This window comes from Mus musculus, chromosome 8, assembly GCF_000001635.26.
Source record: "Mus musculus strain C57BL/6J chromosome 8, GRCm38.p6 C57BL/6J".
NCBI classification, from domain to species: domain Eukaryota; kingdom Metazoa; phylum Chordata; class Mammalia; order Rodentia; family Muridae; genus Mus; species Mus musculus.
This window is the reverse complement of record NC_000074.6, coordinates 65,615,210-65,631,287: the sequence shown is the minus strand read 5'-3', so window position 1 is coordinate 65,631,287 and position 16,078 is coordinate 65,615,210. Positions and strand designations below refer to the sequence as shown.

Genomic DNA, 16,078 nt, shown 5'->3' with positions numbered 1-16,078 from the left:
GGGCTGATGTCCAACAAGGCCATCCTCTGCTACATATGCAGCTGGAGCCATGAGGCCCTCCATGTGTACTGGTGGTTTAGTCCCTGGGAGCTCTGGGGTTACTAGTTAGTTCATATTGTTGTTCCTCCTATGGGACTGTAAGCTCCTTCAGCTCCTTCAGTCCTCTATTGGGGGCCCTGTGCTCAGTCCAATGGTTGGCTGAGAGCATCCACCTTTGTATTTATCAGGCACTAGAAGACCCTCTCAGAAGAAATTTCTACTAAGGCATGTAGATTCCTAAGCTCAAGAAAGTTCAGAGGAAGTTTAGGTCCAGGTCCAGGGGTAGTAGGAATGATAATTTCAGAGCAGGGTCCCACTCAGCTATCTTATTGTCTGTGCTATGTTTGCTGTATCATCCTAAAAATCAAGGGATCCAGGGATTCTAAGTAATGGGATAATCAAAAAGAATCCTGGGATAATGACTCATTTGATATGTAAGTAAAAAACAGGCATCGATCTGCATGATATGTGCTAACCACTAGCAAAAGAAAGTTGTCACCAGCAGAACATAGAGAGAGCAATCTAGAAAGCTGTCCTGAGCAGAACATAGGCTTGTAACCATAATTTGACTTGGAGTAGTTTGTTTTTCTGCTCCCAGACACCCCTTCCTCAGAACCCTCTCCAAGCCAAGGTAGGTCTTTAGCACATAAAGATGAATTAAATCTGAGTCTTTTGCAATTACTACTTGTCTCAAGTGAAATTGAATCTCTTGTTTAAAAATTAATTTAAAAACAGCTATCATTAACAAAACCTTTCTTCTATAATATTTCAAAAGCGTAGGAAAAAAGCCAAGATGACAATATTCTGTATCCAAAGCCGTGCTTCTTCTAAATATCAAATCACACTCAAAGCTACTGAGAGAGCCATGGGGTGAGGAATTTGGGAATGCACAGTCTATAGTACAGGACCATTGCCACTATGAAAGCACAGGGAAGAGCTGTGCATGACAGTCCATGATATAAGACTGGGCAATAAATCATCCTATTGTTTTGAGGCAAGTTAATGAAGGTGAGCAGTTGTTTCTTTGACTCTGTAAGTTCCTATGAGGCTTCAGTGGTAGGGCTGACTCCCTAGAGCAGAAATCTTTGCATCATCTTAATGTTAAGTAACATTCAGCTGCCTTCGTTTGTTCCCTTGTGGTACTGAACCATTAGACTTAGTAACTTAGAGAATGCCTCGCTCACTGCACTGCTTACCTGGAATAAACAGCGGAAATGACCACTGCTGTTCATGTCAACAAAAGCAACTGCAGAGACTGGTTTTCTGTTACCTCTTTCTTCTCATTTATAAAATCAGACCCTTCAATAAACAGCATTCTGCAGCATATTTTCTAGGCAACTATTATTCGCGTATCCTGGGTAACCACCCACACTTGGGGTTGGGTTGAATATGTTTTCTATTGTTACTCTTAGTGAGCCTCGGCTTGTCTTTTACATTGGTATATCATAAATATCGTATTCATATGCATCGTCTATGGAAAAAAGGAAGAAAAATACACAGACTTGACAGGTTAACACTTTGAAATTTAAGTCATATTTTTTTTAACTTAAAAGCTATTTGCCTATGTTTTATTATGGAACTGACTCATTAAGTATTTGGAAGATAAAGAATACAGAGTCAAAAAAAAAAAAACAAATTGATAAACTTAAGGCTCTTTTTCTATGCTCAGTATAACACTACTTTACTCTGTCAAATCAATCTCCTGTTTCATTCTTATATCCTGCATGCTTCTGAGTCTACAGCTACCCCTGCATGTGTTACTTACTGAATGTCTCTTTAGCCATTTATTCATTAAATTTTTATTAAAATTTTAAAAAAGAGACAACCGATTTCTTTAAAGATTAACTTCGAAAATAATCTGTAAATATGCCATGTTTTACAAAAGGGACAGTGGCCTGCAAGAGTTACTCTAGGCACATATTAAATAGTAAATGGTAATTTCACACTGTATCTGACATAAAACTTTGGATTCTATTAAAGCAAAATTGCTGAAAATATCAAAGTAGAAAATAGCTTGTCTCTAATAGACTGGATTCCAAATTTTGAAGAAATTAACAAAACCAGAATTTGAACTATTCTAATATACAGTCAATTTAGCTTTATTAGACCCTAAATAAAAGAATGGGTTTGACACTAAATGATTAAATGTGACTACACCATGCAGACCTTTCTGTTTCACTTTTAAAATCAGTTTTGGTATAATTTTCGTTAAAATATTGAATTATTTCCTTCCACCTACTTAGAGTTTGAATACTAAAACTCCTTCTAAAAATAAGGAGAAAATCTTCTTATAATTCCATCACTCTAAAATTTTAGTAGAGGCAACCAACGGCAACATCAAGAGTTCAGATTATTTTGAGAGTTGCTAGGATTACCCTTACCCTGTCCAACCCTTCAACAAAACTTATTTTTCTTTCCTGGCACTGGGATTTTTTTGTTATTCTATTGTTCTTCTGAGGAGCATTGTCAGCCCAAGTGACTGGCTTAATGTCCTTTAAGGAGTGTGTGTGTGTGTGTGTGTGTGTGTGTGTGTGTGTGTTATGTATACACTTGCATAAATATAAAATAATGTGACTCCTTGAGTTTTTATCAAATTACTTTGTCATTATTTGCCCTTGTCTCTCCTTCTTCAGCTGTTACCTTTCACCCCTCAACATAGTAGTAGCCTCTTCCCCAGTTTTTCTGTCTCCCACTTAGTATCAGCTGTATCCTGCTATTTCCCTCTCAAGCCCACCTTCACTCTGCCTTCAGTCCCTTTCCATGTTCCTGGTTTATGTGGTTACTCCACGTTGTATCCCCACATCTGAGGATTTGATGCTAGGATCCACAGATAAGAGAAGGCATAAACCATTTGTCTTTATGTCTGGGTTCCCTTGTTCAATATAATCCTTCCTAAGGCAATCAATTTACCTATAAACTATTTCCTTTTTCTTACAGCTGAATAGTATTCTAGTGTGTGTATGTACCACAATCTGTTCACTGTTGAAAGACATTTAGATTGTTTCCATTTCCTAGGTATTGTGAATAAGGCAACTATAAGCATTGCTGAGCAAGTATCTATACGATGTAAAGTCTTTCGAGACTATGCCAAGGAGTGCTTTGGTTGGTTCATATGGTAGATTTACTTTTAGTCTATTGAGGATTCTCTATACTGATTTCCAGGATGGCTTCACAAATTTGTGTTCCTGCCAACAGTGAGTAAGAAAGGATTTCTCTCTTTCCACAACTTTCCAGCATTTGCTATCTGCTTATTTTGATCTTAGCCACATTATGGCTGGAGTGAGATAAAATCTCAAAGTTGCTTTAATTTGCATTGCCTTAATTACTAAAGATGATGAACACTTTTGGAGCTGTTTCTTAGCTATTTTCATTTGTCCTATTGTAAAATCTGTTTGGAGATTCCTTTTTTAAAAATCCCTACCCAAATTTAAATGGGATCATTTGTTCCTTTGACTCTTTATTGCCCTTGGTTACCTTGGGACTGAGGGAGGGCTCCTGTTACTAAAGAAACCTCCACTCACACTTAGACCATGAGTATGGATAAAGCTGGATCTGACCTGTTTGCCTCCTTCCTGATGTACCTTCCATAGTCACAGCTATACAAACTGCCGTAAAAGGGAAGAAAAAGTCCTACCCAGTTGTCACATTGGTGAACCATAAGTGACCCCCCATAGCAATGCATCCAAAAAGGTACAGTAAGTGATGCTTTCATGGTGGTACCAACCAACAGCTATCTAATTGGACTTGAAACCCAATCGATGGGAAGGAAACCATGCCTGGTACTGAAAAACTAGACAGCTTTCCAGTTTTAGAGAGGCCATGAGCATTATAAATTCTACTACCATCACTTTGCTAGTCCAACCTAATTTCCCGCTAGATTCTAAATCTTATGCTAATCCCCACCAAAGCCTCTCTTTCCAGAAAATGGAGACTATCACAGAAAACCACAACTGGACACAATTCAGAGGTCAACAGATGAGGGGAGCCCAGGCCCATAGGTATATCTGTATCACAACCTCTGAATGTGTGGCTCAGAAGAGTAGATAGAAAGGTTGTGAGAGGCACAATACCAAGAATTCTGTGGTGAAACAATTTCTCCAAGGAATACCCGAATAAACAAAGCCAGAACATGAAATCATCAACTAACATGAAAGAGAGAAATTTCATTGGGTCCTAGAAGAAGAGTTAACCTCTCCCAGGAATGTAGACCTCTTTATTGGATATTCAATGCAAAGACCTGTCCTGAAAAAATATAAACACAAACAAGAGAATGGACTCAGAAGATTGTACTTATGCATTTGTGCATGTGTGTGTGTGTGTGTGTGTGTGTGTGTGTGTGTGTAACAAGAACCATCAAAGAAAAAGAAGCTATCAACTTGAAAGTAGGAGATGAGAAGGGCTGTTAGGACAGTGGCTGTGGACCTGGGTGAAGAAAGGGAGGGAGAAATTGTTGCAATTATACTAAAATTATATTTTAAAAATTAAATAAAAAATTAACAGATAATTAGATATGAATATAAGTTTACAATGTTAAGCTACTTAGAAGTGTAGAAAATAAAAAGTCTTGCATGTCACTCCTAAATATCATCATCATAATAAGCAAGAGTAGAGAAAATGAGCAAAACATGAATGAATATCTCTAAAGAACTACATTTCTTTAGAATTTCACTAATTCATCAATTCTAGAAATCTCGTGGTTTTTCAAGTGTTCATAAATCTTTTATTTCATCGTATTTTTATTTTTGAGATTATGACATAATTATATTTTCCCTTCTCCTTCCTCCACCCAAAGTTTCCCATCTTTCATTCATATTCATGGCCTCTTCTTCCATTGCTATAGGATGAATATGGATATATGCACACACACACACACACACACACACACACACACACACACACACACATAACCTACTCAGCATGTATAAAGTTACTTGCAGGTACATTTTTAGGACTGACCGTTTGGCACTGGACTATCAATTGATTCCTGCTTCCAGCTTTCCTCAGTCACCTATAGTAGTAGTTCACAATATTTTATGCAATGCTTCCCAGGTTCTTCATGTATTTCATTTTCCCCATTAGACAATCTTACTATTTTGTCGGATTCTTTCCTCATGGTCTTCCATATATGTGCCATGTCAAACAACTGCCAACTTCCCCTCATGAGTGGCATACCTCCACTTAAATCTTTACCAAAGTCTACAGATCTATCATACTTCCCTCAGCTGTGTTGCCTCCAGAGTACTTCATCCATCCCACTGTTAGAGACATTTTACACTCTCTCTTCATTTATTAACTTGTGCTTTTTTTTTCTTCAGATAACAACTCAGAAAGTCTGTTTGTCAAGGAGGCTTGCACAAATGTCTATTGGTAAGTCACACTCCCATGTAATAGGTTTTCTAATTAAGGTGCACCTTCACTGTACTCTCTCACATGTTTGTCCTGGTTCATGTGGCTGTGTAATTAGTCCACATGAATAAAAGATTTCATAGTATCAAGAACCTGAATACAGTTTTCTTTCATTTCTTTTTCTTTTTTTAACTCAACATTATATCACCAAGACTTAGTTTTAATGTCAGGAAGTAGAGTGAAAATAGGAATAATTTCGCATTAGTACAATAGATTGTTCCAAAATTAGTAAAAGATGGTTAATCTAAAAACCAAATACACTTGAGAAAGGCATTGGTTTAGCTTTCTTTTTTTCTTTTCTTTTCTTTTCTTTTTTTGAAACAGGTTTTCTCTATGTAGCCCTGGCTGTCCTGGAACTCACTTTGTAAACCAGGCTGGCCTCAAACTCAGAAATCCGCCTGCCTCTGCCTCCCAAGTGCTAGAATTAAAGGCATGCACCACCACTGCCCGGCTCCAGTTAGCTTTCTTTATTTCAATTTTCTTAGAAAATTTAATATCTTAGAACTTCAATCCTGAATCTGTCTCTATCCCTCTTTAAGTTCCTCCTTCCTTCTTCCTTTTTTCCCTCTTCTTGTCTCTTTTCTCATTTTCCTCTAAAGAACGAACCTAATTTACCGTGCATCTTGGCTGTGATTCCTTCCAAAAATGAAGTTGGAACTAGGAAGCAATGTATTAACAATAGCTCTTCAGTGAGTGAACCACCAGGTAAAAGGATCATGGAAAAGCCAGTGAAGTATATAGATTTCCATCACAACCAGGAAGAATGGAGGTTCCACCCTATTCCACCCGTAAGCTGTTTCTAATAGCTCCTTCTCTAAGGAGCCACCCCCTCATTGAACTGCCAAGCTATTCCATTTCCATTACTTCAGTGATTTTCTTGGTTTTGCTAGTTCTTCACCATTTCAGAGTGCTTAGACTTAGTTTGAGAGCATAGATAAGTTACAGGGTAAAAAAAAACATAAGTCAACCTATAGAATTATAAATAACTCATCTTATGTGTGTCTAACATTATAGAGTGGGTATGATTGGAACTATTTATAAGTCTATGATTGGCCTAAAAAATCTATTGAATTTTATGTTTATATAAGTAGGTCAATATCTTACCAGTTTGGCAAGTCTCCCACATTGATATGACCAGATTATCAATCTGTCAGTTGTTTTTCTACATAATAATTTGTAAATAATTTCTAAGTAGGGGCAGAGTCCAAAATTTGGTTAATTCATCACCAAGTACTTGTGTTTAGAAAGGGACCTTGTTTTAGTATACATACTTAGGGCGCAGAGGTGGAGGGTGGGGATGGCGTTGTACCATTCCTAAAAGAAAAATAAGCAAGAAATTGAATTTACTGCTTATTTGTATTATTAACTTTCAGAGTGTAAGATCTACCTCAGAAAAAAATTGATAAATGGATTCTATATCAAAGGACATACAACTGTCTAACAAAAGCCAATTTCTTTTATGACACATTTAAAAACTTAAATGGACTTAAGTCTTGTAGGCTGAAGTTAGTAATTCTAGTTTTAAAAGGTAATGAACTTGGATATTTAATATCTGTGTTCATAATAAGTAATAAATAATCTGCTTCAACTTGCAGAAAACCCCATAGTATGTTAAAAAATACAACTAAAGCCACTAGAAAAGCCTGATATTCAAAACAAAACCTTGACTTAAGTAAAGTACGTATTGTTAAGTTTCCATTAAGATAGCACATACCTGAGATACCTTGCAAAGGTGACAAGTTTATTTTTGCTCACAGTTTTTGGATGTTTTAGTCCATGATACAGTGATCATTGTTTTGGGGCCTGGGTTGAGAAAGCTCATCAGCAGAGCTGTATATTGTAGAGAAAAATCACTCAGGCTTCGAAAGGATGTAAGCGGTGACATAATCCATGGGATGTTGCCAAGAACCTGAGCTCCTAACATTATGGTCTAGCTGAAAAAGTTCCCCAGCTCTTCAGTAGCACCAAGCTGGAGACCAAGACAATGTGAGCTTTGGAGGAAATACTGAAAATCTAAGCCCCAGAGCATCTGGAAATATTCAGGACAGAGTCTCCTTACAAGATCTCATATGTAGAATGTATCAATGAAGCAAGATGCTTTTTAAGTTGCTTCTCCCAGAAGGAGAATGAGAGCAGAAGATGACTCTTATGGGAAGAATCTTGAACATATTTTTTTATAGTCTTTGAGGAATAATGTGACATGTTCGAGATATGAGGAAGCAGAATTCTCTCAGAGGAAGAAGTTGTGGAAAGCCCAGCTCACCTATATCTGCCTTGCTTAGAGTTCCCACTGCTATAACAAAACACTATGAACACTATGAACAAAGGAAACCTGGAAGGGAAGGACTTATTTCAGCTTACATATCCACACCACTGTCTGCCATGTTGGGCAGTCAGAATAGGAACTCAAAGCAGGGAGCCAGAGGCCGGAATTGAAGAAGGAACCAGAGGAGAGTGCTACTTACTGGCTTTCTTTTAATAGCTTTCTTTAAATGTATCACTGAAATCTACAAATATAATAGAGCATCCATAGGCAATCTGCACAGTCCCATGAATGTATGCAGATGGTGACTGGTAAGTTGAACAAAAGGTCAGAAGAAATATTAAGGTAGTTGAGAAGAAAATGAAGACTATGAAATAGTAAAACAAGCATAGGAAGCATGCTGAACATGATGAATCAAGCCACTGCACATTAACTGATAGAAAAGAGAGACGGGAGTAGAGCTGTCTGAAGAAGTAAGTGTCAAGAATTCAATGAATCTCTTGTGATATGTATGAAGAAATGAATTAGCATGTACAAGAATCTCTAAATTCAAGGAGAATAGGTACAAAGAAAACTATATCTTGAAATATCACACTAATCCTGAAGAAATCAGTTACAGAGACATACCACTTTCAAAGGAACAATAAGACTTGATAGGTTTGCTAAAAGACTTTAAAAAGAAGTTAGTCTGTTGAAAAAAAATCTCACTAAAAGAAATTGTGCCCACCTTAAATATGCTTTAGAATTGCATCTATATAAAAATATTCTGAGAAAGTAGTACTCAGCTAATTTTAATAAAAGTGTGTTAATTTAAAAATGTATAGTTTGTCAGAGAAAATTATAATAAGAAAAGGCTAAGATACACCACTGATTTAAAATGCTAGATGTTTAAAACAGATATCAAAAGTAAATTTACATTTATAAATTTATTTCTTTAACTGAAATGAATTGGAAATTTAAAGGGCACAGGGTTAATTGTGTTTATTTGTCAGATTGCTCTTCTCTTGTTTTTTAAATCACTGCCATACATGTGTGTTGTCCTCCCCCACTGATAAAGATAAGGCAGAAAAGATCATATGCATTTTGTGTTAAAATAAGTAGATTTACAGAAAAGAGTTATCCTTGATGACATGATAAGTTCAAAACTAGATCCCCTATTGAGTTTATCATTTGGGCACAATAAAGTAGCTGATTAATTAGTAATATACAGAAACACATTGATATAAAATGTGTCCAATGTATACTAAGTCATTACAAATATATAATAAATCATTAATGGTCACTTCTAAAGAAATTGACTCAGAATATCTACGATGGCTACTTTTGATTGACAACTAAACACAAGCTACTGTGTATTCATATTAGATACCATTCTGATCAGATTATTTTTAAGTGTGGAAACCCACCCCAAATGTGGACAGTACCGTCTTGTGGCAGTCTAGATAAAAGAACATAGAAGAAGGGAAAAAAAAGAAACTTGCTGCTAGCCTGTTCGCTGTCACTCTTGCTAGCAAGTTCATTTATCCTGTGTCTTCTGTTCTTGAACTGATACTGGTATCCAACCTCTGCATTCCAATGAAGGCTGAAGACCAGCAGCATTGCCGATACCCTCCCAGCTTTCAGTCCCAGATCGGACTCCTGAGTTATCCAGCAACATGGACTGAACAATTTCCAGTTTTGGCAACTCTAAGAGTTAGCCATTATTGGACTACCCAGACCATACCTGGTAAATCAATCAAATAAATCTCTTTAAGATATATTCATTCTACCATTTCTCTTCTTTTAGAGAATCCTAATACAGTATCTTTAATTCCAAGTGTAAAAACTGCAATAAAATTTTCTTTACTCTGTCATTAAAGTTGATACTTAGGGTAGTGAGATGACTAACTCAGTAAAGGCACTTATGCCAAGCCTGACAGTGTGAGTTCAACCCCTAGGACCCATATGGTGAAAATAGAAAATTAGCCCCTGCAAGGTGTCCTGTTACATCCACACTCAAACTGTGATATGCACACACACACACACACACACACACACACACACACACACACACTAAATGTAATTAAAAATAAAAAATATACTTGCCAATATCCTAAATAACCCTGTAACTCCTGACTTTTGCTTTCATTGTACAATTGCAGAAGAAACCAAGGTGCACCAACTTTTCAACTGTATTTGGCTAGCCGATATCCATATCAAACAATACCCACAACAACAAGAGTAATGTTTTGTGATCCATAAGCATCCTTCAGGAGGAAAAGCCATAAGATGTATTCATGGAAAGGACACAAAATAACCTTCTGATTGGGTTCAAAATATAGCATTGCCTGAAGGAACATGAAGGAAATTTCAAATCATGGAGATGCTAAAATATCTGTTAAATCAACAAACTAGAAAAATGAAAGCAACGGGCCATTAACTAATATGAACTCCATGCTGTACAGCATCTCTTCTTGGAAACTTTCCAGCATTCTGACATACTATCTGTGATAAGGAGAGAAGACCCACATTGAACACAGGTAGCACCATCCCATCAGCTCAGGGCCCAGACTGAATAAAAGGGAAAAGAGATCTAAGTGGATGAGCACAAGCATTCCTCTTACTCCACTTCCTGTCAGCTTGATGAACCAGCCACATTCCTACTGTCCAGCTGTGAGTCGCTCGAACACCATGCCTCCTCCACCAGGATGGCCTGCACTCCTTCTAACTGTGAGCCAGAATGAACCTCTACTCACTTAAGTGCCTGTTTGATCCAAGTGAGGGAAGAGTAACTCCCACTGTTCTTCCCCATGATGACAGTGTCCCATCTGCACATCACTAGAGTCTGCTCTTGGCAACACGCTATGGCTTTGACTAACTGTATTCGTATTTTCTAGTGTAGAGTTCTTCTATAGTGAAACAACTAAAGTATTTGTGGCATATCTTAAAGAAGATTAGGGAAACAAACTCTAATTCAGGAACACCATTTTATCTTCAGCTTTTCAAAAAATAATATTGTACATCCTATCAAATATGTACTATTCATTTATGGGACACGTCTTTTGTGAAGACTTTCCTTACATATTACAGATACAGTCATAATAAAATGAGAAAACATTTTTAGCTTGAGGGTAGGTGGTAAAGCATTTTTAATTAAATTATTTTAGATGTGAAAAACAACTTTTGCTTTACATTTTTATTAACGTGGAAATGGATAAATATCATTTTTAAAGGCAATATCATTTATGTGAACTGAATCAAGTGTTGCAAAATGTTCTGCTTGTCATTGCCAGCTGAATGGGGGTGCACATATGTATGTGTATATGCATTTGTGTATGTGTGTGTGCACGTGCACACTTTAGGTCTATGCATATGCTTAAAGATAATCTGCTATCATACTATCAGATAGAAATAGTCAACATGAGCAACAGGTATTCAGAAACCTTATCATAGAATTGAGTGTGCTCTGCAACAAAGACACAGAAAACAAAGGTGGGAAAGGAAACCTTTAGAGGAACAGAGCCTTTTGTGACAAGAAGTCAAGACACAAATAATGCAATAAGCATTCTTTTTGTTTTTATTATCACAGAAAATAAAATGTTATGCTGATCTCAGCAGTCCTGGATAAAGGCAAGCTCTCTGGTCAAATTATCTGTCTCTGCACATAGCTTCACGTAATCAAACACTTTGTGTGCTTCTCAGAGGAGACGAACATGTAAAACCCAGAAAGAGCTCCCCTCAAATCAAAGTAACGCGCTGTGATAGCCTTCCTAGTTCTGTGACTCATATCTATAAATATGAGTCCTAGTAGCTCAGATCTCCCTACACTCCCAGTACATTCATTATTCCAATCATCCCCTATCATCTTTGCCTAGAAAAAAAAAACAAACAAACAAAACACAACACAAACTATTAGAAGGGGAAATCATAGAGGAAGAAAATATATTTTGATTCTCTGTCTTATAAGACCTTCATTAAGACCAGCTATCTTTAAAGAATACACAATAATCTAAAGGAAAACACTAAGCCTTTACAGACAAAACAGAATGATATTTGAATTGTAACTGGTCTTACCTTATTCTTGTATCCTGTCATTATCTTAAGGTCACTCACACCAAAATTTTATACCTAGAATCTTCTTAATGATAAGTGATTTTTCCACTTATCCAAGAATATGTATTAGCTATTGAAATTTATTTAATCTGTCCAACAACAGAGCTTTGAAACTCCTTCTTTTGCAAGTGTACCCAAAGTATCAAGATTTTATTGGTTTTCATATTCATCACAAGGTGGTTAGTGGGAGGCTGACAGAAAAAAAACACACGTGTTCATATGAATATCACCATTTTCTTGCGATATGAAAATTGGACTCTTCCCAAACAGCAGAAAATCATAGATAAAGCATGTGTCCCCAGGGCAAGAAGCCAGCGAGCTTGGGTATTGGTATGTTGACGCACAGGGTGCTACTCTCAACTAAGGCACTTGAGCAGTTTCTGAATTGCTTCAAGTCCACAAGGTGCACCACGGTAAAGATAGTGATGTATAACCTATTTATCCAGCAAATCTTTTCCATAGTAACAAAAGAAAGTGCCACGAAAACCTGGAGCTTTTAAAATTCTCACTGGACATAGCTCGGCTTCCATTCACTCTCCACAACAATACCCCAAAGAAGCGCATCAGAAAGGACAAAAGATCTACAGAGCCATTCTCTGTTAAGTTTCCTGTTTCCCTTTGCACCACTTGGTATAAAACTTGGGCATCTCTCTGTATTCGCCATCTACTTCACTTCCTTGTGCGCCAGAAGCCAGTTCCACACCTGGATAACTGCGACACTCACCATGTGAGCGCAGGACCCTTCCAGAGTCTAAAGTCCCAGCTCTCCACTTCCTTCAGCAGGAAAACAGTGACATCTCTCACCCAGCAGCGCTGGGCTGGGGAACCAGTACTAAACCCAACAGTTGCTGAGAGTCTGATTCAGGTTTGAGCGCATCCGCTTTAAACACAAGACAAAGGCTGCACTTGGTCTTTCCTGGTGCGCGCCCTTCCCTGGGTAACTGGTACTCTCTTTCTCTCTCCAATCCACCCTAAAGGAAGTCACTGAAAGGAATTGCTTTCAGAGGGGTGCGGCTGCGGGTGTAAACAGCGCTGACTTGTAATCCACCAAAGGGGAGCTACCAGGACAGCACCCCGCTGGGGAAGCCTAGCAGAGAAGCCTGCTTCTAGCGGCTTGGGTACCAATTTAAGCAGGGAATCGGGACCTCCTGTGCTGAACCCACCTGGGCAAAGTCACCTGCCGCCTGGGCTCCAAGCTACTGTTGTGCCAGGTCTTGTGCTCTGGAGCACGGACAAGCCTCCCAGGACCACAAGCCAAAGAGGACTCTGCCCAAGGCTGATCAAATGGTCTTTACAATCACTCACCGGGGAGGGTAAAGTAGCTCAGGCCGGCAGGCTGCGCGCAGCCGGCATCCCAGGGCAGTGGCATCCTCCCATCCTTTGTCAGTGGCTGGCGGTGCACTCCTCAGCTCACAAACGTGCAGCCCGGTGGCAGGCAGCCTGGCTCTGGCTCGGCTCCCCAGCCCTCTTTCCTCCTCTGAGCCTCCTCCCCTTCTCTGTCCCCCTCCACCAGCGGCACTCACTGGGCTCCCATGATGTCATCCAGTGGAAATCTGCCATGCTCAAAAACTGGAATAATCCAGCACTCACATGGGGAAAAGCAGAGCAGGAAGAAGACACAACGGAGTCTTTACTTATTCCTAGAACCTAACAAGAACCTGTTTAGCTGGAGTCAAGGACAGGACAGAGTAGAGACTTCAGAAAAGGGAAGAGTGGGATGCACATGGTGGAGGCAGAGCCTAGATAAAACAGTATTTTCTGTTCTGGTGACTTTTAAATCAATATCTAAATTAGTGGTGAAAGGTAAGGGTAAGGAGAAAGTTTTCTTGTCGTTTTTGTTGCTGATATCCTTCTCTTGGCTTCTCGGGAGCTGAGGTTCTGTGATGATCCCTGTGCTACAGGCAAGAGAATGAAGACAACCTCCTGGAACACTGGAGCCTGGTCTTAGCAGAAAGTTCCTCCTGTCAGTTCCTGCCTTGGTGATGCGCAGCAAAAGTTAAGAGGTGATGAAGGGTGGATGATCTAAGACAGGAACACTGGAAGACCACTCCTCTGGGATTGGAAGGCACCAGCAGAATTTCGGGCTACCTTGGTAATACTCCCCTTCCATGCAATCACCAAAGACTAGAAGGTACTCTAGGGACTAGGGAACATCCTAGGGCAGCCTCTCTTGGCTTCCCCAAGGGTTGCCATCTAGGAGGGACACAAGTCACATAGTGTTTAACAAAGGTGTGATGTTGTTGTTTAATGTTCTTTATAACATTCGTAGGAGTTATATTACGGGCATCAAATTGGCCAAGTAGCCTTAATACTTTCAAAGCTCCATCAGTATTAATATACAAGCACAACCTACAATCTGAGCCATATGCTTACGTGAATCTAGAACACACATGTATCAGAAACTCTTGCTGTTAAATATCAGACCCCTTGGTGCTAGAGAGATGCTGGGTGGTTAAGAGCACTGACTGCTCTTGTGTGGGTTCTGGGTTCAGATTCCTAGTAACCACATTGGGAGGCTTACTGTCCTTCACCACACCAGTTCCCAGGGATACAATGCCCTCTCTTGGAATCTGTAGGCACCTGCACATTTGATTCATAAATAAGCATTCAGATGCACACACATATGTAAAATTAATAACTCCCAATAAAACAAAAAAATGCAAGACTCTAACATCTGAGTTTTTTTTTTTCCTCAGCTATCTATGCTTCAAGGAGTCTCTTGACTTTTGCAGGATAACTTGCCACTTCTAACCCCAGGAAGACATTGGAGAACAGCAGCAAGCAGTGTTGACAATGAAAGTGTACCTCCTGGGCACAGCATCTAGACTCTATTCTGTAGAGGTACACCTGCTGGAGTAGCATTCATTACAAATGTGGGTACAGTTAGAAAGTCAGTATCTTTTGTAAAGAGAAAGAGGACTCCACATAGCAGTAACAGTAGCAACAACACTGAAGCCTATTCCCTTTATTAGAGAGGTTAGTTCATGTATTATGAAATTTAAAATTCAGTAAGGCTTCTCCCAGCAAAAGACAATATATTACCTGTGAAAAAGCCATACTGATGTTGGAGTAATAGCTCAGAGGTTATAAGTACTTACTGCTCTTGGGAAAGACCTGGTTTAACTTCTAGCACCCCCAATCACCTATATCCCCAGCTCCAGGGTACCCAATGACCTCTTTTGACCTGCACAGGCACTTGGTATGCTAATGTATACATACATACATGCAAGCAAAACACTCATAGACAGCAAAGAAAAACAAGCTTTAAAACAAAATGAGAACTTATTTTAAATAAAATATCCAAAAAAGTCTGTGATGCATATAGTTTGGAAATAACATAGTAAGTCTAAAAGGGTTAACTTTCACTTAGTCATTTGCAAATTGGAATATTTGAGGTACAATAGGCATCTTTAACATTTTCATTTTATAGCTATATGTATCCAATATCTTTGCTAATATCCCTACCTTTTAAATATAACATTGATAATTTTTTAGGAATTTCGTACATATATAAAATATATTTCAATCATAGTTACTCTACCCACCCCTTCTAACTCTTCCTAGATCTCATGCAACTTCCTTTTCCAGATTCATTTGTTTTTAAAAAGTCCAACTAAGTCTAATTTATGCTCATGGGTATTCTCATGGTTAGCTGGCCAATGGAGTCCAGTCAACACACCAGGGACCACCCTCTTAATGAAAATTGATTCTCCCTTTCCTGGAAGCCATAGATCCTCAATAAATTCTCAGCTAGAGATGGAGGCTCATGTTCACTTCTCCTAATTCTAGAATGTTGAATGTGGTTGGTCTTGTCTATGCTTTGTGGTTGTCACTACAGCTACATTACAGTCAATGGGTGCAATAATTCTGAGGTGACCATTAGAAACTTTTGTCCTGCCCGTCCCTGACAACTTGCTCTTACCATCTTTCTGCCACTGTTTCATAATATACCCATAAACCTGAGTTGAGCTAATGTAAATGCCCCATCTATGACTGAACTCTTCACAGACATTTGTTCTCTGGGCTTTGACCAGTTGGGAGCCTCTGAATAACCAGTGTCCTCTGAGCAAACATGTTTCTCTAATGACGATCAAGGTATTCACTAACCTGTGGGCACAGAGATGCATATTTAGAAAACAGTTTGATGCTATGTATACTTAGCAAAATTCTAGTAGTGTGTTTATAGTACTAACCATGAGTTTACACCTAAGGAGTGGGTTCTAAATCCAATCAGAAAGCCGTTAGTTATCCTTATAATATCTGAGCCATTATTGCACC

General features: G+C 38.7%; 1 protein-coding gene across 7 annotated transcripts in view; it reads right to left on the bottom strand.

Annotated features, from left to right (window-relative positions):
- The window catches only part of Marchf1 (membrane associated ring-CH-type finger 1), an 854,833-nt gene extending 841,554 nt beyond the window's left edge, over positions 1-13,279 (bottom strand). For 5 of the 7 annotated variants that reach the window (NM_001293784.1, NM_001363124.1, NM_001363123.1 and 2 more), the window contains exon 1: positions 13,106-13,248. The gene's annotated coding sequence lies outside the window, so the exon portion shown is untranslated. Of the gene's footprint in view, positions 1-12,524; positions 12,764-13,105 lie in introns of those variants that run through there. The other 2 variants (XM_030243793.1, NM_175188.4) reach the window with 2 other exon arrangements.
- Positions 13,280-16,078: the final 2,799 nt, after the last annotated feature.